Here is a 20,782-nt window from a genome sequence, read left to right on the forward strand (position 1 = left end):
CCAGGTCAGAGTAGGATGGCAGCCTAACACTACATTTTAGCCCACACTCTTTGTAGTTTAAGTGTTTCATAGGTAGTTTATTGCATTTATTAGGTGTTACTTAAGTTTGATTTCAGCAACCCTCCAGTCATTTGAACCAGTGACCTTGCAGATGTTGGCTTTTACATATCAGGGACTAATTAGCAGCTTTTAACTGCGAGCTTAATTTTTTGTTTTAGAAATATATAGATATTTTTTATTTAACCTGTTTTTAACTAGGCAAGTCCGTTAAGAACAAATTATTATTTTCAATGACTGCCTAACCCATGCTGGGCCAATTGTGCACCACCCTATGGGACTCCCAGTCACGGCCGGATGTGATACAGCCTGGATTACAACGTGTTAGTGTTTCAGAACCCCACATAGGGTCAAATAAGAAGTATGAGAGAAGAGGTTAATATAGGTTCAGAGATGACTTTTTTTGACAGAAAACATATGTTTTCAGTGTAAAAAGTGTACAATTGACTAGTTCTTATAAATAAATTGAATGTTTGGTCCCTCCTTGTGTAGTTTAATAAATGTTCTTATTAAGTTGTCCAATTTGGGGGTGGAAGCTGTTGTCCTCATCTTGAAGAGAAATAGAGACCAAAAGGAGGTGCAGCATCTGGCCCCTGGTGGAGCGTAACAGGTTGTCATGCCAACTGGAGTTTGGTCTTTTCTTTGCAGGTAAAGTACCAATGAAAAACAGATTGAAAGCCAGACAATGTGGTTGCTGTGGTGTTTTCCTAGGCATATTTACCATAAATACCTATAATAGTAATAATTAGGTGGGTGCTTATGCTTGTCCTATTTTGTGTCATTCTGCACCATGTTATTTTAATTGTTCATAGGTGTAAACACACAGGCTGTTAAAGACGTCTTCAATTCTACATGTAGTATGTTTGTTTAAAGGGATTTCCTTTCTCACAATAGCAAACAACAGATACATTTGGTCACTCCAATAGATTACAGATACATTTGGTCACTCCAATAGATTACAGATACATTTACATTTGGTCACTCCAATAGATTACAGATACATTTACATTTGGTCACTTCGATAGATTACAGATACATTTGGTCACTCCGATAGATTACAGATACATTTGGTCACTCCAATAGATTACAGATACATTTGGTCACTCCAATAGATTACAGATACATTTGGTCACTCCAATAGATTACAGATACATTTGGTCACTCCGATAGATTACAGATACATTTGGTCACTCCGATAGATTACAGATACATTTGGTCACTTCGATAGATTACAGATACATTTGGTCACTTCGATAGATTACAGATACATTTGGTCACTCCAATAGATTACAGATACATTTGGTCACTTCAATTGATTAGACTAAATGTAATTGTATTGTTTAGTGTTACCAGTAATGTTGTATGTAACATTTGATGTTTGATATATACAGTATGTATGTTATCCATGGCAAGCTCTGTGTCTTCCATGTTAGATGAATGTGGTGGAAAAGGTTGGTTCCCCTATGTTAGAGGAAATTATAGTTTAGATGATTAATTATGTATACATTATTGATTAGAACCATTTATTCTAATACTATTATGTTATGGTATGAAAAGTAAAAGTTATTGGTTAAGCTGTTACTGAAAATGTAAGCAGAACGAATTAATTGTCTGGGCCTCCTGGGAAGTTAACGGAGGAGCGAGGCTATGGCTTGTCAGACAGATAAGAAATGTCTGGGAGACGTTCCAGGCCTAATGAACAATGGGCTCTTGTGAGAATCGGAGAGAGGGGGGATAAACTGATGATGTCATGTTCAGTTTATAACCTGTGGAAAAATGTGTATGCTTCAGTACTCTCTTGAAATAAACGCTGTTACTTTTGGCTTTTAAGACGGGTCTCAATCTATTTCATGCATAATTAATGAACTTACAACTCATTAATGAATTAGAATGAGTGAGAATCTGGTTTTGGCTACAAAACATACAGGAATTTAGAAATTCCACTAACACCCTACCACTCTTTTGAGGAGGGGGCCGTCGTCATTGGAAGTCTGGGGCCTGAGTTCACCATCAAGAGACCGTCATCTTTTGGAACGAAGCAGCTGGAAAACCTATTGGCAAAGGCAGGGGACTTCAAATGTGAAATTAGTAGGAGTACATGAGTTATTTCTTTGTCTCATTCTATTATTGTTACATTTTCAGGTCCTGTAGTTTCTGGGTCAGTGGGTCTGCCTGTTTTGCCTGGGCCTCCAGGTCCTGTAGTTTCTGGGTCAGTGGGTCTGCCTGTCTTGCCTGGGCCTCCAGGTCCTGTAGTTGCTGGGTCTGCCTGTCTTGCCTGGGCCTCCAGGTCCTGTAGTTTCTGGGTCAGTGGGTCTGCCTGTTTTGCCTGGGCCTCCAGGTCCTGTAGCTTCTGGGTCAGTGGGTCTGCATGTCTTGCCTGGAGCCCCTGGGCCTCCAGGTCCTGTAGTTTCTGGTTCAGTGGGTCTTCCTGTCTTGCCTGGACCCCCTGGGCCTCCATGTCTTGTAGTTTCTTGGTCAGTGGGTCTGCCTGTTTTGCCTGGGCCTCCAGGTCCTGTAGTTTCTGGTTCAGTGGGTCTTCCTGTCTTGCCTGGACCCCCTGGGCCTCCAGGTCCTGCAGTTGCTGGGTCAGTGGGTCTGCCTGTCTTGCCTGAGCCTCCAGGTCCTGTAGTTGCTGGGTCAGTGGGTCTGCCTGTCTTGCCTGGGCCTCCAGGTCCTGTAGTTGCTGGGTCAGTGGGTCTGCCTGTCTTGCCTGGACCCCCTGGGCCTCCAGGTCCTGTAGTTGCTGGGTCAGTGGGTCTGTCTGTCTTGCCTGGGCCTCCAGGTCCTGTAGTTGCTGGGTCAGTGGGTCTGCCTGTCTTGCCTGGACCCCCTAGGCCTGCAGTTGCTGGGTCAGTGGGTCTGCCTGTCTTGCCTGGGCCTCCAGATCCTGCAGTTGCTGGGTCAGTGGGTCTGCCTGTCTTGCCTGGGCCTCCAGGTCCTGTAGTTGCTGGGTCAGTGGGTCTGCCTGTCTTGCCTGGACCCCCTGGGCCTCCAGGTCCTGCAGTAGTTGGGTTAGTGGGTCTGCCCGACTTGCCTGGGCCTCCAGGTCCTGTAGTTTCTGGGTCAGTGGGTCTGCCTGTCTTGCCTGGACCTCCAGGTCCTGTAGTTGCTGGGTCAGTGGGTCTGCCTGTCTTGCCTGGACCTCCAGGTCCTGTAGTTTCTGGGTCAGTGGGTCTGCCTGTCTTGCCTGGACCTCCAGGTCCTGTAGTTGCTGGGTCAGTGGGTCTGCCTGTCTTGCCTGGACCTCCAGGTCCTGTAGTTGCTGGGTCAGTGGGTCTGCCTGTCTTGCCTGGACCTCCAGGTCCTGTAGTTGCTGGGTCAGTGGGTCTGCCTGTCTTGCCTGGACCTCCAGGTCCTGTAGTTGCTGGGTCAGTGGGTCTGCCTGTCTTGCCTGGGCCTCCAGGTCCTGTAGTTGCTGGGTCAGTGGGTCTGCCTGTCTTGCCTGGACCCCCTGGGCCTCCAGGTCCTGTAGTTGCTGGGTCAGTGGGTCTGTCTGTCTTGCCTGGGCCTCCAGGTCCTGTAGTTGCTGGGTCAGTGGGTCTGCCTGTCTTGCCTGGACCCCCTAGGCCTGCAGTTGCTGGGTCAGTGGGTCTGCCTGTCTTGCCTGGGCCTCCAGATCCTGCAGTTGCTGGGTCAGTGGGTCTGCCTGTCTTGCCTGGGCCTCCAGATCCTGCAGTTGCTGGGTCAGTGGGTCTGCCTGTCTTGCCTGGGCCTCCAGGTCCTGTAGTTGCTGGGTCAGTGGGTCTGCCTGTCTTGCCTGGACCCCCTGGGCCTCCAGGTCCTGCAGTAGTTGGGTTAGTGGGTCTGCCCGACTTGCCTGGGCCTCCAGGTCCTGTAGTTTCTGGGTCAGTGGGTCTGCCTGTCTTGCCTGGACCTCCAGGTCCTGTAGTTGCTGGGTCAGTGGGTCTGCCTGTCTTGCCTGGACCTCCAGGTCCTGTAGTTTCTGGGTCAGTGGGTCTGCCTGTCTTGCCTGGACCTCCAGGTCCTGTAGTTGCTGGGTCAGTGGGTCTGCCTGTCTTGCCTGGACCCCCTGGGCCTCCAGGTCCTGCAGTAGTTGGGTTAGTGGGTCTGCCTGTCTTGCCTGGGCCTCCAGGTCCTGTAGTTTCTGGGTCAGTGGGTCTGCCTGTCTTGCCTGGACCTCCAGGTCCTGTAGTTGCTGGGTCAGTGGGTCTGCCTGTCTTGCCTGGGCCTCCAGGTCCTGTATTTAACTGCATGGCAGTACACGTTAGTATTTTTGTGCATTTCATAATAATATAATAAACAGGCAGACTTTTTTATTATAGTTCCAAACATGAGCATACATAAAACAAACGCACTCAAATAAACGGAACACAAAAGTAAAGCGCCTAAACTTACACCACATTACAAACAATTACACACGAAACATGATGGGAAACAGAGGGTTAAATACAAGTAGACAGAATAGGAAATGAAAACCAGGTGTGTATGAAGACGAGACAAATGGATATATGAAAAATGGACCGGCGATGGCTTGAAAGCCGGAGACGTCGAACGTCGCCCGAACAAGGAGAGGAGCCGGCTTCGGTGGAAGTCGTGACAGTTATGAGTCCTAATACATACATTTGTGTTACACATAACCCCAGACCCCCTGGTGACATTGGACATCTCCCAACTTTATTAACATTTCAAATGGGAAGATTTGTACTATTTGTATTTTGGTCAGACAAGTTCTCTACCTTTTCACTTGCCTCCTTTTTTGCATGTATGTTTTCATCCTATTCATAGTATTGTTAATAAAGATAATACCATTTTTCAACAATCTGACCATTTTTTGTTGGCATAAGTATTCGTATTGCTCATACCAACTGAGCCATATGTTTAAAACTGTCAACTCTGTCATCCATGGGCCAGAGAATGGAATTTACTGTAAACGTTTCTTATAATCTTATAAATTCTGGAAGCAGTAGGCATAGCACACATGCATACTACCTTTACACTGGTCACTGTCCTTATTGTCAGTACTTAAAGGGCTGTGAAAACAATGTGAAAGTGTCACAATATATTTAGGGATGCAAAACCCAACTGGCGGGACGAATTTGGCCTGTGACTAGTTTTATTTGGCCCCTCAAGTTTTTTGAGCAACAAAATTATTATTATTATTATATAAACTCAGCAACAACAAAAAAAGTCCTCTCGCTGTCAACTGAGTTTATTTTCAGCATGCGTAAATATTTGTATGAACATAAGGTTCAACAACTGAGACATAAACTGAACAAGTTCCACAGAAATGGAATAATGTGTCCCTGAACATCAAAATCAAAGTAACAGTCAGTATCTGGTGTGGCCACCAGCTGCATTAAGTACTGCAGTGCATCTCCTCCTCATGGACTGCACCAGATTTGCCAGTTCTTGCAGTGAGATGTTACCCTACTCTTCTACCAAGGCACCTGCAAATTCCCTGACATTTCTGGGAGGAATGTCCCTAACCCTCACCCTCCGATCCAACAGGTCCCAGATGTGCTCAATGGGATTGAGATCCGGGCTCTTCGCTGGCCATGGCAGAACACTGACATTCCTGTCTTGCAGGAAATCACACACAGAACGAGCAGTATGGCTGGTGGCATTGTCATGCTGGAGGGTCATGTCAGGATGAGCCTGCAGGAAGGGTACCACATGAGGGAATCGGATGTCTTCCCTGTAACGCGCAGTGTTGAGATTGCCTGCAATGACAACAAACTCAGTCGGATGATGCTGTGACACACCGCCCCAGACCATGATGGACCCTACACCTCCAAATCGATCCCGCTCCAGAGTACAGGCCTCGATGTAACGCTCATTCCTTCGACGATAAACGCGATTCCGATCATCACCCCTGGTGAAACAAAACCATGACTCGTCAGTGAAGAGCACTTTTTGCCAATTCTGTTTGGTCCAGCTACAGTGAGTTTGTTCCCATAGGCGACATTGTTGCCAGTGATGTCTGGTGAGGACCTGCCTTACAACAGGCCTACAAGCCCTCAATCCAGCCTCTCTCAGCCTATTGCGGACAGTCTGAGCACTGATGGAGGGATTGTGCGTTCCTGGTGTAACTCAGGCAGTTGTTGTTGCCATCTGTTACCTGTCCCGCAGGTGTGATGCTCGGATGTACCGATCCTGCGCAGGTGGTGGTGTTACACGTAGTCTGCCACTGTGAGGACGATTAGCTGTCTGTCCTGTCTCCCTGTAGCGCTATCTTAGTTGTCTCACAGTACGGACATTGCAATTTATTGCCCTGGCCACATCTGCAGTCCTCATGTATCCTTGTAGCATGCCTAAGGCACGTTCACGCAGATGAGCAGGAACCTTGGGCATCTTTCTTTTGGTGTTTTTCAGAGTCAGTAGAAATGCCTCTTTAGTGTCCTAAGTTTCCATAACTGACCTTAATTGCCTACCATCTGTAAGCTGTTAGTGTCTTAACGACCGTTCCACAGGTGCTTGTTCATTAATTGTTTATGGGTCATTGAACAAACATGGGAAACAGTTTTAAACACGTTACAATGAAAATCTGAAGTTATTTGGATTTTTACGAATTATCTATGAAAGAAAGGGTCCTGAAAAGGGGACATTTCTTTTTTTGCTGAGTTTATTTTTCAGTCTCTCGGTTCCAGCTTTGATGCACATGTACTGACCTTGTCTTCTGGATGGTAGCGGGGTGAACAGGCAGTGGATCAGGTAGTTGTTGTCCTTGATGTTTATTTTGGCCTTCTTGTGACATCGGGTGCTATAGGTGTCCTGGAGGGCAGGTAGTTTGCCCCTGGTGATGTGTTGTGCAGACCGCACCACCCTCTGGAGAGCCCTGCGGTTATGTGCAGTGCAGTTGCCTTACCAGATGGTGATGCAGCCTGACAGGATGCCTTCAATTGTGCATCTGTAAAAGTTTGAGGGTTTTAGGTGACAAGCCAAATTTCTTCAGCCTTCCGATGTTGAAGAGGCGCTGTTCTACCTTTTTCACCATACGGTCTGTGTGGGTGGACCATTTCAGGTCTCTGTGACGTGTACGCCAAGGAACTTAACTTTCCTCCTTCTCCACTGCTGTCCCGTCGATGTGGATAGGGGGGTGCTCCCTCTGCTGTTTCCTGAAGTCCACGATAATCTCCTTTTTTTGACGTTGAGTATGAGGTTATTTTCCTGACACCACACTCTGAGTGCCCTCACCACCTCCCTATAGGCCGTTGCGTCGTTGTTGGTAATCCAGCCTACTGCTGTTGTGTCGTCTGCAAACTTGATGAGTGAGTTGGAGGCGTGCATGGCCATGCAGTCATGGGTGAACAGGGAGTACAGGAGGGGGCTGACCAAACACCCTTGTGTGGCCCCAGTGTTGAGGATCAGCGAAGTGGAGATGTTGTTTCCTACCTTTACCACCTGGGGGTGACCTGTCAGCAAGGTTTTACCCAGGGCCTCAAGCTTAATGATGAGCTTGGAGGGTACTATGGTGTTGAATGCTGAGCTATAGTCGATGAACAGCATTCTTAGATAGGTATTACTCTTGTCCAGGTGGGATAGGGCAGTGTGCAGTGTGATGGCGATTGCATCGTCTGTGGACCTATTGGGGCGGTACGCAAATTGAAGTGGGTCTAGTGTGACAGGTAAGGTGGAGGTGATATGATCCTTCACTAGTCTCTCAAAGCACTTCATGATGACAGAAGTGAGTGCTACAGAGTGATAGTCATTTAGTTCAGTTATCTTTGCGTTTTTCGGTACAGGAACAATAGTGGCCATCTTGAAGCAGGAGGGGACAACAGACTGGGATAGGGAGAGATTGAATATGTCCTAAACACACAAGCCAGCTGTTCTGCGCATGCTCTGAGGATGTGGCTAGAGATGCCGTCTGGAACGGCAGCCTTGCGATGGTTAACACGTTTAAATGTCTTACTCACATCGGCCACTGAGAGAGCTCACAGTCCTTGGTAGCGGGCCACGTCTGTGGCACTGTATTATCCTTAAAGCGGGCAAAGAAGTTGTTTAGTTTGTCTGGAAGCAAGACATCGGTGTCCTTGACGTGGCTGGTTTTCTTTTTGTAGTCCGTGATTGTCTGTGGACCCTGCCACATACTTCCTGTGTCTGAGCCGTTGAATTGCAATTCCATTTTGTCTCTATACTGACATTTCGCTTGGTTGATTGCCTTGCAGAGGGATTAACTACACTGTTTGTATTCGGCCACATTCACGGCTAAATGCGGTGGTTCGCACTTTCAGTTTTGCGCGAATGCCGCCATCTATCCACCATTTCTGGTAAGGGTAGATTTTAATAGTGACAGTGGGTACAACATCTATGTACTTCCTTATCAACTCACTCACCTAATCAGCGTATAAATCAATATTATTCTCTGAGGCTACCCGGAACAGTGGATTCCGATTGGTCAGACCAGCGTTGAATAGGTCTTGTCACGGGTACATCATGTTTGAGTTTCTGTAACAATGTCAGCCTATTTGTTACATACAATATTTAAAACAATCCAACGTTTTATACAAAAACGTAGCCGGGATTCAAACAGAAGAACAATGGAGCAACAAGAATCAATTAATCAGAAAATTCCAAAAGAATCCCAGCTGAGACATAGGCGCTAGAAATTTTAAAGGTAATTTCAGACTAAGCTGACATATGCAGCATTAACTGTGAATGAAATCTCTGCAAAATCTGGAACATTTCCTTTAAATTTCAACAACTTGTAGGCCTATGTATGCTGTATATGAATATGTGTAGCCTGGCCTGTATGATGAGTAATGTTTTATTCAAACCGAGCCCATGTAGTGTTTCAGGCCTTAAGATAGTGAAAACTTATGCGTTTCGTGAAAAGCCTGTTGGCTTGGCATGTGGACATAAACTTTCTGATCAATCAAATATGTTCTTATTCTTATCATTACAAGTCTCTAGTAGTACAATCAAGCTGTTTCCCTAGTTTACTGAGGAGTATATTCAACACCAGCTAAAAGCCTACAGACCTATTTATTAAAATAAAGTACACCACTGTAAGAGTCCTCAATCGTAGTGAGAACATTGTGCAATATGTTTAAGGAGTGTTTCATGATTGTGATTCCAAAACAAAAATGTTGCAGTGCTTAGGAACTGTAATGGCTCAAATACACCTGTGCTTTCTGTGAAGAACAACATTTCCCTGTTTCACGTTGCATCGTGTCCAGTGGCGGCAACCGGAAATGGCCCCGAAATTGTAGTTCTAACCCCTTTGTGGTTTAGAAAATTATTTCTTAAATGTGCTACTTCAACCACACCATGGCCTCGAGTCTCCCCTCTCCAGTAAAGTACATGTATCGGAAATTACGAGTGTACAAGGTTTGATCTCTAAATTGGTTTCTCCGTAGGCTACATACTTAACCCCGAAAGCTAGAATCCTTAGTTGCTAAATCTATTTTGGGACCGTTAAATGTTGCGGGAACCAGGCAGGATCAGGTACAGAAGTTATTTTATTTGAAGATGACATTTGTATCTAGATATTGAAATGACAATATTTACAAAATAATGTAAATTGTAAATATATTTCAAAATATAAGTCAATCTCCACAACTAACAGGTCAATGAAAAGACAATACTCTGGAGGAAGCAAACCTGTCTGTTCCATTAGACTCAGGTTGGGGTATACCAAGCTCAAGTCAGGTTCTCCTCACCATGACATAAATAGTAAATGACATGCACAATGGCCTGTATCACATCTAACAATTAAACAGAAATGTGCTTCTTTTAACCCCAAAAGAGCAATACAACACAATTGTAAACAAAGGGCTATTCTACTCCTCCATCAATATTACCATCGGTGTCATTGCCGTCTTCGTCGACGTCCTCATCCACTTCAAAGTTTCTGCCACTGCCCTCAATAAAAGCCCTTCGGAACAATTCATTGTCCATCTGCATACTGGAGCTCATCAAGCTTTCCATCAACGACAGCTCTTGCTCTGTGTAATGTTGTGAGGGCTCCACGATCCGTTCCTGCTCATGTGAATAGAACTTCTTGGCAGTGAAGACATCATCCTCAATGTACCGCTTCTCCTCACAAACCCACTCTCTGAGGGAATGGAGCACAAAGAGACTTTGCTTGAGGTGAACCTCCCCGTCATCCTCTGCTCCTGCTCTCCAGGACCAAACAGTGCTGTCCACCTGCACTGCATCATCATACACCAGGGCCTGTGGGAGCTGTGAGGACAAACCTTGCTACTACTGACAGTGGCAAGCATTTTGGACAGGTGGTTGGCAATACCTTGACCATCTATTTTTAACAGATAATACAGTGGGGCAAAAAAGTATTTAGTCAGCCACCAATTGTGCAAGTTCTCCCACTTAAAAAGATGAGAGAGGCCTATAATTTTTATCATAGGTACACTTCAACTATGACAGACAAAATGAGGGGGAAAAATCCAGAATCACATTGTAGGATTTTTTTATTAATTAATTTGCAAATTATGGTGGTCAATAACAAAAGTTTATCTCAATACTTTGTTATATACCCTTTGTTGGCAATGACAGAGGTCAAACGTTTTCTGTAAGTCTTCACAAGGTTTTCACACACTGTTGATGGTATTTTGGCCCATTCCTCCTTGCAGATCTCCTCTAGAGCAGTGATGTTTTGGGGCTGTTGCTGGGCAACACGGACTTTCAACTCCCTCCAAATATTTTCTATGGGGTTGAGATCTGGAGACTGGCTAGGCCACTCCAGGACCTTGAAATGCTTCTTACGAAGCCACTCCTTCGTTGCCCGGGCGGTGTGTTTGGGATCATTGTTATGCTGAAAGACCCAGCCACGTTTCATCTTCAATGCCCTTGCTGATGGAAGGTTTTCACTCAATCTCACGATACATGGCCCCATTAATTTTTTTCCTTTACACGGATCAGTCGTCCTGGTCCCTTTGCAGAAAACAGCCCCAAACCACGATGTTTCCACCCCCATGCTTCACAGTAGGTATGGTGTTCTTTGGATGCAACTCAGCATTCTTTGTCCTCCATACACGACGAGTTGAGTTTTCTATTTTGGTTTCATCTGACCATATGACATTCTTCCAATCTTCTTCTGGATCATCCAAATGCTCTCTAGCAAACTTCAGACGGGCCTGGACATGTACTGGCTTAAGCAGGGGGACACGTCTGGCACTGCAGGATTTGAGTCCCTGGCAGCGTAGTGTGTTACTGATGGTAGGCTTTGTTACTTTGGTCCCAGCTCTCTGCAGGTCATTCACTAGGTCCCACCGTGTGGTTCTGGGATTTTTGCTCATCGTTCTTGTGATAATTTTGACCCCACGGGGTGAGATCTTGTGTGGAACCCCAAATCGAGGGAGATCATCAGTGGTCTTGTATGTCTTCCATTTCCTAATAATTGCTCCCACAGTTGATTTCCATCAAACCAAGCTGCTTACCTATTGCAGATTCAGTCTTCCCAAGCCTGGTGCAGGTCTACAATTTTGTTTCTGGTGTACTTTGACAGCTCTTTGGTCTTGGCCATAGTGGAGTTTGGAGTGTGACTGTTTGAGGTTGTGGAGAGGTGTCTTTTATACTGATAACAAGTTCAAACAGGTGCCATTAATACGGTAATGAGTGGAGGACAGAGGAGCCTCTTAAAGAAGAAGTTATAGGTCTGTGAGAGCCAGAAATCTTGCTTGTTTGTAGGTGACCAAATACTTATTTAACAAAAAATATGTTAAAGGTAATCCAATCTAAACAAAAAACATTTAAAAATGACAAAAGCTGCTATGCAAGTACTCTAACATCCAACAATAGATCATTAGCAACAGAAACTTGAAAAAGAGCTAAAAATAAAAATGATTGTATTTGCCCACCCAGAAATATCATAGAACTGATATGAGTTGACTTGTTCCTATTGTTGAATATATACAGTTGAAGTCATTAAAACTCGTTTTTCAACCGCTCCACAAATGTCATGTTAACAAACTGTAGTTTTGTCAAGTCGGTTAGGACATCTACTTTGTGCATGACACAAGTCATTTTTCCAACAATTGTTTACAGACAGATTATTTCACTTATAATTCACTGTATCACAATTCTAGTGGGTCAGAAATTCACATACACCAAGTTGACTGTGCCTTTAAACAGCTTGGAAAATTCCAGAAAATTATGTCATGGCTTTAGAAGCTTGTTAGGCTAATTGACATCATTTGAGTCAATTGGAAGTGTACCTGAAAAATAACAACTTTGTTTAGTCATTTTTAAATGATTTACATACATTGCAAGTGTATGTTGCTGGAGCAACATATTGCTCCTCCCAGCAGAGAAGGTTTTTGCCTATCAAGGGTGACACTGACATTCCTGCCCCAATCCCTAATGGTGTCCAGTGTTGTTCCTAAAACATAACAACAGCGACAGATGTGACAACATTTCTAATTAGTACTGAAATTCTGTGCTTAGATTATTGATACAATGGGTTACCTGGAAGAGACTATGTAATGCCATTTCCCTTTCTGCCTCTTTTGCAACTTCTGTTGCTTGGGAAAAACCTCTGTGGCAGGAAGTCCACTACAACAAAACAACAGGAAATGTTAGGAACATCACTAGAGACAACCAGCATCAAGTAACTTAATAACAATTCCAAGTGTACTAACGTGGCCTCTGGCGTATCTTTTTCCCATGGTGGAGAAGTGCATCAGTCAGGAGGTCAATACGATGGGACGGCCTCATTTCTTTTTCCCATGGTGGAGAAGTACATCAGTCAGGAGGTCAATACGATGGGGTGGCCTCATTTCTTTTTTCCATGGTGGAGAAGTACATCAGTCAGGAGGTCAATACGATGGGGCGGCCTCATTTCTTTGGTGGCCTTCCCAATGCGCCTCTCATCCCCTCCATCTCTCGCAGCAGGTACACTGCATTTGACAAATTACAGAAGAGGTACATCATTGTTTCTAAACTAAATTAATCAAACACTGGAAAAAAATACTGAAAAAGATTACTGCAATCCCACCTTTCACATTTTTTCATGTTCAGGAAGTGAAGTGGGTGCTCATACTTTTAGGAAACCACCAACACACCTGTCTCGTCCAATTTCGCTGTTTTGGGTTTGGACCTGATGGCGTTGCGCACTTGAAATCCATGGCAACCCTAAAAAATATAAAACAATACCAAGTACAGTACAGGAATAACATACTGAGCAGTGGTACCAGGTTCAGTGCCTAATTGGATGTTGTATGAGACAACCAATAATATTACATTCAACATACACAATACCAACATACCGTCTCCAACCATCAGACCACTGAGTCAAACAGATGAAGTGGAGGGAAAACTGCATCATTTAAATATGAATTAGTGGCCAGGTTTCATATCATGAGTTCAAATAATTCTAGATTTAGTTCACATTCCCTTCCAGTTGTGCATAAGGTAACAATGGAAGGTATCCTTAAGATGCAGTGCATATTACATTCAGGCATTACCCCCATTGGTGATATGGGCTTACAAACTAATCGATGCACATCAGCTTGGTTTGCAAAGTACTTTTCTCCATGTTTTGATGGCTCATAACTTGATCCGGACAACTTTTTCCTTGGCATACCAAAAAGCCTGCTACCACCACTGTTCTATTGTCCTGTACAGATATCTCTAATATACCTGGATACAACTTAATAGTTTTTGGACCCCAGGAAGAGTAGCTGCTGCTTTGTAACAGATCATGGGGATCCCAATAAACAATTTTTATTTTTATTTCACCTTTATTTAACCAGGTAGGCTAGTTGAGAACAAGTTCTCATTTACAACTGCGACCTGGCCAAGATAAAGCATAGCAGTGTGAACAGACAACAACACAGAGTTACACATGGAGTAAACAATTAACAAGTCAATAACACAGTAGAAAAAAAAGAGAAAAAAAGAGTCTATATACATTGTGTGCAAAAGGCATGAGGAGGTAGGTGAATAATTACAATTTTGCAGATTAACACTGGAGTGATAAATGATCAGATGGTCATGTGTGCAGGTAGAGATACTGGTGTGCAAAAGAGCAGAAAAGTAAATAAATAAAAGCAGTATGGGGATGAGGTAGGTAAATGGGTGGGCTATTTACCGATGGACTATGTACAGCTGCAGCGATCGGTTAGCTGCTCAGATAGCAGATGTTTAAAGTTGGTGAGGGAGATAAAAGTCTCCAACTTCAGCGATTTTTGCAATTCGTTCCAGTTACAGGCAGCAGAGGACAGGAAGGAAAAGCGGCCAAATGAGGGGTTGGCTTTAGGGATGATCAGTGAAAAATGAAAGACTAGAAGTCTATTAGTCTGTACTATTGTTTGACAAAATTGGAACAGATGTTTCTAATACATATTTTGTGTTAATAAAAGAGGGAGACATCACAATTGATAACTTATGTTTGATGTGTTTTTGGGGGGTGATAAAACATTTCATAGGTTAAAAAAATACAACCAACCTTGGGACAGAGCGGGCACTGGGTTCCATTGGCAGTTTCTGGGGCCAGACGACGGCAACAAGTTCCGACAGGGCAGTATACAAGTTCTTCCCTGAAGTGAATGAACAGAGTCATTTAAAGGCATTCATTACTGCATTTCATCAGAGTAGGCCATCAACACATACAGCAAATGCATCTTCACATACAAGTAGCACATGGTTTATATGACATCTGTTTATCAAAGCAGGAATTTGGTTATGAACGTTTGCAGACAAAATAGACCTAGTATAGAATCGGATTATAACAGTGATTACTTACTGACCTATGAGGAACATTTTATGACAGGCATATGGCTCTGAGTGAAACACCACTCTCAAGCTGCAGGCTGGTTATCTGTGAGCAGTAGTGAGCAGTGAGCAGACCACTGCAGTCTGAGGCTGGCGTGGTGTGCAAGGCCAGAGCATGTACCTGACCAATGACACTGCTTCCGGCTCACACTGGCAGAGCTCTAGAAAAAGGAAGTTATTAATGAAAAGTTCCATAAAAAATAATTCCCCCATTGCAAATATAAATGGTTTTCTTTGACATATCTGTGATGCGTAACGGCACAATCCGCAGGCGGGAATTCAGTTTCACCGTCATTCAGCGTCAACAACGTAGAAATCTTTGCATTTCACATAGTAAACATAACCAACAAGTGTAAGAAGTTTAGGTTTTGTGAAAAATGTACGGGAAATAACGTTAACTCTGGGTGCATTAGAATTAGCCTTGTCCCAGCCATGACAGCCCATAGGGCAGAAGCCTTTCTCCTGTGTCAGTAGTGTGAGGCAACTTGATATACAAGTATACCCCTTGGACAGGTTGCTAGTGCTGGCCGACAATAACCCCAAGGCCACTGAGTTGATGGGTGCATTCTGCTTTAAATAAACAACATCAGCTGTTGTAACCTAAAACCTCAACTCACAACTTTCTCCTTCAATGATTTGAGGGCAATCACTTACCGAAACTGTCCTGTTCACTTTTAATATCTGCAAAACCATGTCTTCTGAGTTGTAAAGGGGTGGCCAGCCACAATTAGTTATGAGTCTCCCATGACAACAACAACTATCCCATCGACTATATCCAGTAATAGTTTCTTATTGTTCTATTTATAATATCAGGACACAGTTACGCGACTACAATTAAGACACAATACATAATCAAGGGGTATTCACTGAGTAAACAAACATTAGGAACACCTTCCTAATATTGATTTGCGTGACATCAATAAAGGATCATGTATTTTACCTGGTGAATCTATACCATGGAAAGAGCAGGTATTCTTAATGTTTTGTATACTCAGTATATATCATTTGAAAATGCAAACAAAATTGCCTTGAACTTCTCGTGGAACAACCTTTTCAAATGAACTAAATAGGTTATGTAGAGATGAAGTTGAAAATGTTTTGTTTACTGTAAGATATTACTAACAAATGCCTTATTATTTACCAAAGACATCAAATATCCTCAGAAGTCTACTGTGGTAGACTGAGCAATTATGGCCATCTCTCCGCCTCCAGTGCCAATCAAAAGCAAACAGAAGGGTCCTATTAAATTGACCAACCTGAAGAGGAAGAGTATTGGTTAAGGGTGTGGGCTTGGTTTCAGTGATTTAGCCATGGCTAAAAAAATGACCTGGTGAAAATAAGCATGTTGTGGGTGGAAATATGTATCAGATAGACAGAGAGAAACAGAGAGCAAATACATGTAGTTGTTCAGTTTAAGTGCAACTGCAAATAGTACAAATGCTTGGTTAAGGAGATGACTGATCTTTTGTGGGATAAACCTCTGCGAAGGCCTCAGACACTGACCATTTCACTTAACTTATGTTTGAGAAATTAGTTTCTTTGTCAATTGGGCACATGATGAAACATTGTCGATGATAATTACCTGCCAGATCTTCAGGCAGCGCACAATCTTTTTGTCTTTATGGGTGGCCACCACACAGTCACAGCGAACTCTTGTCTCAGCCCCACAGTCAGTGCACCGCCAAATGATCTCTGGCTCGATCCCACACATGGCACAGATGGATTTTACTGGGGGTGGCATGTTCTCCACACGGATGTTGTGCAACTGCTCCCTCATCTCTCTCCATGCAGCCACTGTTTCCCCTTTCCTCCTTTGAGCATTGGTAGTCTGGGTATTATTTGGAGCTGGACATTGGTCCTACCTTTGGGCTTGAGAAGGTTCCGAGACGGAGGTGCAGCACTGAGGGACAATGTGCCTCTTTTGCCTCAGAGCCTTGCCTCTCAATGGAATTTCCTTTCCCACGATAAAGATGTTTGTTTTCCCAAATTTGGGCATTGTTGCACAATTCTAAAACAAAGACAGTTATGAAGAATCAGATGAAATGCATATAGATGATCACAAACTCAAGGAAGGCAAGAGGCCAGAAAATTCTTGTCCACTTTCAAAAGGTATTCACCATATGTCTGTGATGTTTCACAAATCCTTTGACAAGGACTATGCAACATTTAGGGCAGGGATCATCAACTAGATTTAGCCGCGGTCCAACTTTTTCTTGAATGCAGAGTCGGGGGCCTGAACATAAAACAAATATTTGTAGATTGCAAATTGACTTCAAGAAGCCTAAACAGCTATAAATATTTTACTAAAATAGACATTTCGCTGCGTAGGGTTCCATCTTTCGGATGGGACATTAAAACGGGTGGGGGGGTTTACCTCAGTGTCATGACTAAATTCCCAACCTGGCCACATTCAATCATGGTCACCTAATCATCCACCTCATTCATAATTGGCTTATATCACTCCTCACCTCTCCACCTGATAGCTGATGTGGTCGTTCTGGCACAAAAATGGTTGGGTACTACACAATGATGGTGGATGAGGTGAGTTCTACCTATTGCGCTTTGAGTATCTCAGTTGGTAGAAAAGTGCTATATTATTTATTATTTGTACACGATCACAAATGTCTCTCTATTATGCGTGGGAATTTTTGGGAAAAGATTTCCAAAATGAAATCAATTGCAAGCTGATTTCCTGGTGTTATTAATCTTTTATGTACAACAAGAAAAAAATATATAAAATTATAATACCAAAAATAATAATAATAACCATTCAAAACTTTGGGGTCACTTAAATGTCCTTGTTTTTGAAAGAAAAGCTGATTTTTTTGTACATTCAAATTGATCAGAAATACAGTGTAGACATTGTTATTGTTGTAAATGAATATTGTAGCAGGAAACGGCTGATTTTTAATGGAATATCTACATAGGCATACAGAGACCGATTATCAGCAACCATGTTGTGTTAGCTAATCCAAGTTTATAATGTTAAAAGACTAATTGATCATTAGAAAACCCTTTTGCAATTATGTTAGCACAGCTGAAAAATATAGTTCTGATTACTGGCCTTTAGACCAGTTGAATATCTGGAGCATCAGCATTTGTGGGTTCGATTACAGGCTCAAAATGGCTAGAAACAAAGAACTTTCTTCTGAAACTCGTCAGTCTATTCTTGTTCTGAGAAATGAAAGCTATTCCATGCGAGAAATTTCCAAGAAACTGAAGATCTCGTACAACGCTGTGTACTACTCCTTTCACAGAACGGTGTAAACTGGCTCTAACCAGAATAGAAAGAGGATTGGGAGTTCTCAGTTGTCATCACTCAGTAAAACATCTGTCAGTCAGCCGGAGTCTGCAGCAAAGCAAATAATGGATATTCGGAACTTCTACCGGAACTTCTGCCCTCTCCACTTCCAATGAAGTGGAGAGGGCAGGACAGCCAGAAAGTCAAAGTGCAGCAGCAGAGTTAGCCACATGTTTAAGCACTCAGCATCCTTAAGCTATTGGGTGTCAGTCAGTTATTTCACAGCATATTTAGTGAATGGGCAAGCTAAGGACGTTGACGTAAGTCATGACATTAGGAAAAGCATTTATGTCCAGCTAGTGTATTTGATGGGTTTTGTTTCTGTAGGTCATTTGGCTGGCTAGCCACTTTGGTAACTAGCTGGTTAGCAGCTGAGACGAAGCATGAGAGAAGGTTTTTCTGACTGAAGCATATATACAGTGTCTTCTGACAGTGACACAGTGTCCCCCTGTGGACTGAAGCTGAACTTTACTACAACTTGATTTAACCCTGTTTACAATAGGCAATGTTGAGGTGGTTGAACTTACAGAATAGGAAAGGGGATACCTAGTCAGTTGCACAACTGAATATAGAGGTCTTATAACCTAGGTCCATTCTACAGGTAAACATGCTTGACTCATGTCTGTTATTTCCACATAGGCTATTGAGCTTATATTTGTATTTCTCTTTTTATTCACTTAGCTACTTACTTTTTCTATTGTTGTGTAGCGGGTTTCTTATGTACCACAGGAGAACCAAGAAATTTAGAGCGACACCACGTTCTTATGTACCACAGGAGAACCAAGAAATGAAGAGCGACACCACGTTCTTATGCACCACAGGAGAACCAAGAAATGAAGAGCGACACCACGGCTGTCTTTTAGGCTTTTATGTTGATCTGTATTGTGAAAAGACAGGACAGGAACACATCAGTCTCCAATGCACCATCTGACAAGTTGTTCTACACAGGAGCATGAAGAAAGGTAAAACACATATCCTGTCTCACATCCCCAATACATTGCTGGGTGCTTTCAGTGTTGACAGAACCAAAATACAACAACTCATGTACAAAAACACTGCAACATAAACAAGTTACAACGTGAAATCGCCTCTATTCCATTCAGACCATAGATGACCAAACTACATCTCCCATAATGCAACGCAGGCACCAGTCGGCAGCTCAGCTAACCGTCTGCATCACAGAAAGGCATGCTAGCTAGCAACAGCAGCACTCTGTAAACTATAATAACAACAATAAAACTCTGAAAGGTACATGTTTCAATACTTTCACACTCCCTTATAACAATCTCTACAGCATTAACCATGGGATTTTTTATTTATTTCACGTTATGGACTTTGTTAGAGTTGCGTCAATTCGAATCTGGTATCAGGATAAATATGACAATGAGTCACCGATTGTATACTATGTATTTTTTATTAGCTAAGCAATAAGTGGTAAATGCAATTTTCGTATATACGGGCTCTCTGTCCCACCTCGCAGGGCAAACCAGAGAACTGACAAGATGTATGTCAACAGTATTCTTTATACTGTGATAGGCCAACAGACGGGTTGGAACTGTCTATCACAGTAGAGACTGGGCGTGGTTTAAACTTGCTCAGCCTATTGCAGGCGCTCAGGCGGGTCCCCGCCTCTTGGCGCTTCTGTTGATAGATGTAACTGTTGCTGTGAAGAACATCCATGCGCTCATACTGTTATCTCGCACCTGGCTCCTGTTATCTAACAAAAGACCGCTTGTTCTCGCAACACCCCGCTCTGAATGTGCCCCCCTCCCAACTCATTGAACAGTTCCTGTCTTCATGATACTTTTCCATCATGAGAAAGGCCCATGGCCTTAACTTTTAACAATGTTTCAAGTCAGCTATGTTGCATAACACATACATACATCCACACAAGCCAACAGCAGATAATATTCAATGACATATATGGTAACGGCTATAGTGTAAAACACAGAAACCTCATAACTTCTCCAAAAGAGTAAACTGCAACACATACCTTACTCTCTGTGTTTTCTCGGACTGAGGAGCACCGGAGCTACGGGTAGTACCAGGGTGTTAGTAGGTGACACAAGCACCCAGATGAAATAAAATACATTGAATGAAACAAAACCCGAAGATGTTAACATCATTCAGCTACTGTAGCTGCCTACCTAACATCAACAGGCAGCACCAGAAGCGCAACAATTAAAAATAGACACCAAACGTAAAGTTCCTGGCGATCATAGCGATCTGACTCCCCCCTTCTGTCTGAACTTGGAATATTCCTGTTCCCGGTTTTGGCCACTGACCCTCAACCTGGTTGTTCTGTTCTGCGTTGTGTACTATTCTAATAATTTGAAGTTTGATGGAATAACCATTGTAACTCTACTACAGTTGTATTGTCGAGAGGTTACCCTGCAACTAAGCATTTCATTGTGCTGTGTACTCCATGTATATCATGTGTACAGTGCATTTGGAAAGGAATCTCACCCCTGGACTTTCCCCACGTTTTGTTTACATTACAGCCTTAATCTAAAAAAAAAATGTTTTTAAATGCTCATCAATCTATACACAATACCCCATAATGACAAAGCAAAAACAGTTTTTTTAGAAAATATATTAAAACATTTAAAAAGGAAATATGACATTTACTCTGGACTTTGTTGAAGCACCTTTGGCAGTGATTGCAGCCTTGAGTCTTCTGGGTATGACGCTATAAGCTTGGCACACCGGTATTTGGGGAGTTTTTCCCAT

The 20,782-nt window shown here is 43.2% G+C and overlaps 1 long non-coding RNA gene across 3 annotated transcripts; it reads right to left on the reverse strand.

The window, feature by feature from the left end:
• Positions 1–12,165: 12,165 nt before the first annotated feature.
• LOC112223963 lies at positions 12,166–19,432 on the reverse strand. Of its 3 annotated transcripts, XR_006079871.1 has the most exons (8): positions 18,742–19,432; positions 16,334–16,759; positions 14,727–14,912; positions 14,426–14,516; positions 12,974–13,110; positions 12,618–12,875; positions 12,445–12,531; positions 12,166–12,358 (listed from the first exon to the last, which is right to left on the reverse strand). It is a non-coding gene; the product is annotated as an uncharacterized LOC112223963 (long non-coding RNA). The 3 variants fall into 3 exon arrangements; XR_006079872.1 differs by having other exon boundaries at positions 12,166–12,531; positions 13,041–13,110; XR_006079870.1 differs by having other exon boundaries at positions 12,166–12,531.
• Positions 19,433–20,782: the final 1,350 nt, after the last annotated feature.

Source organism: Oncorhynchus tshawytscha, linkage group LG25 (genome assembly GCF_018296145.1).
Source record: "Oncorhynchus tshawytscha isolate Ot180627B linkage group LG25, Otsh_v2.0, whole genome shotgun sequence".
NCBI lineage: Eukaryota > Metazoa > Chordata > Actinopteri > Salmoniformes > Salmonidae > Oncorhynchus > Oncorhynchus tshawytscha.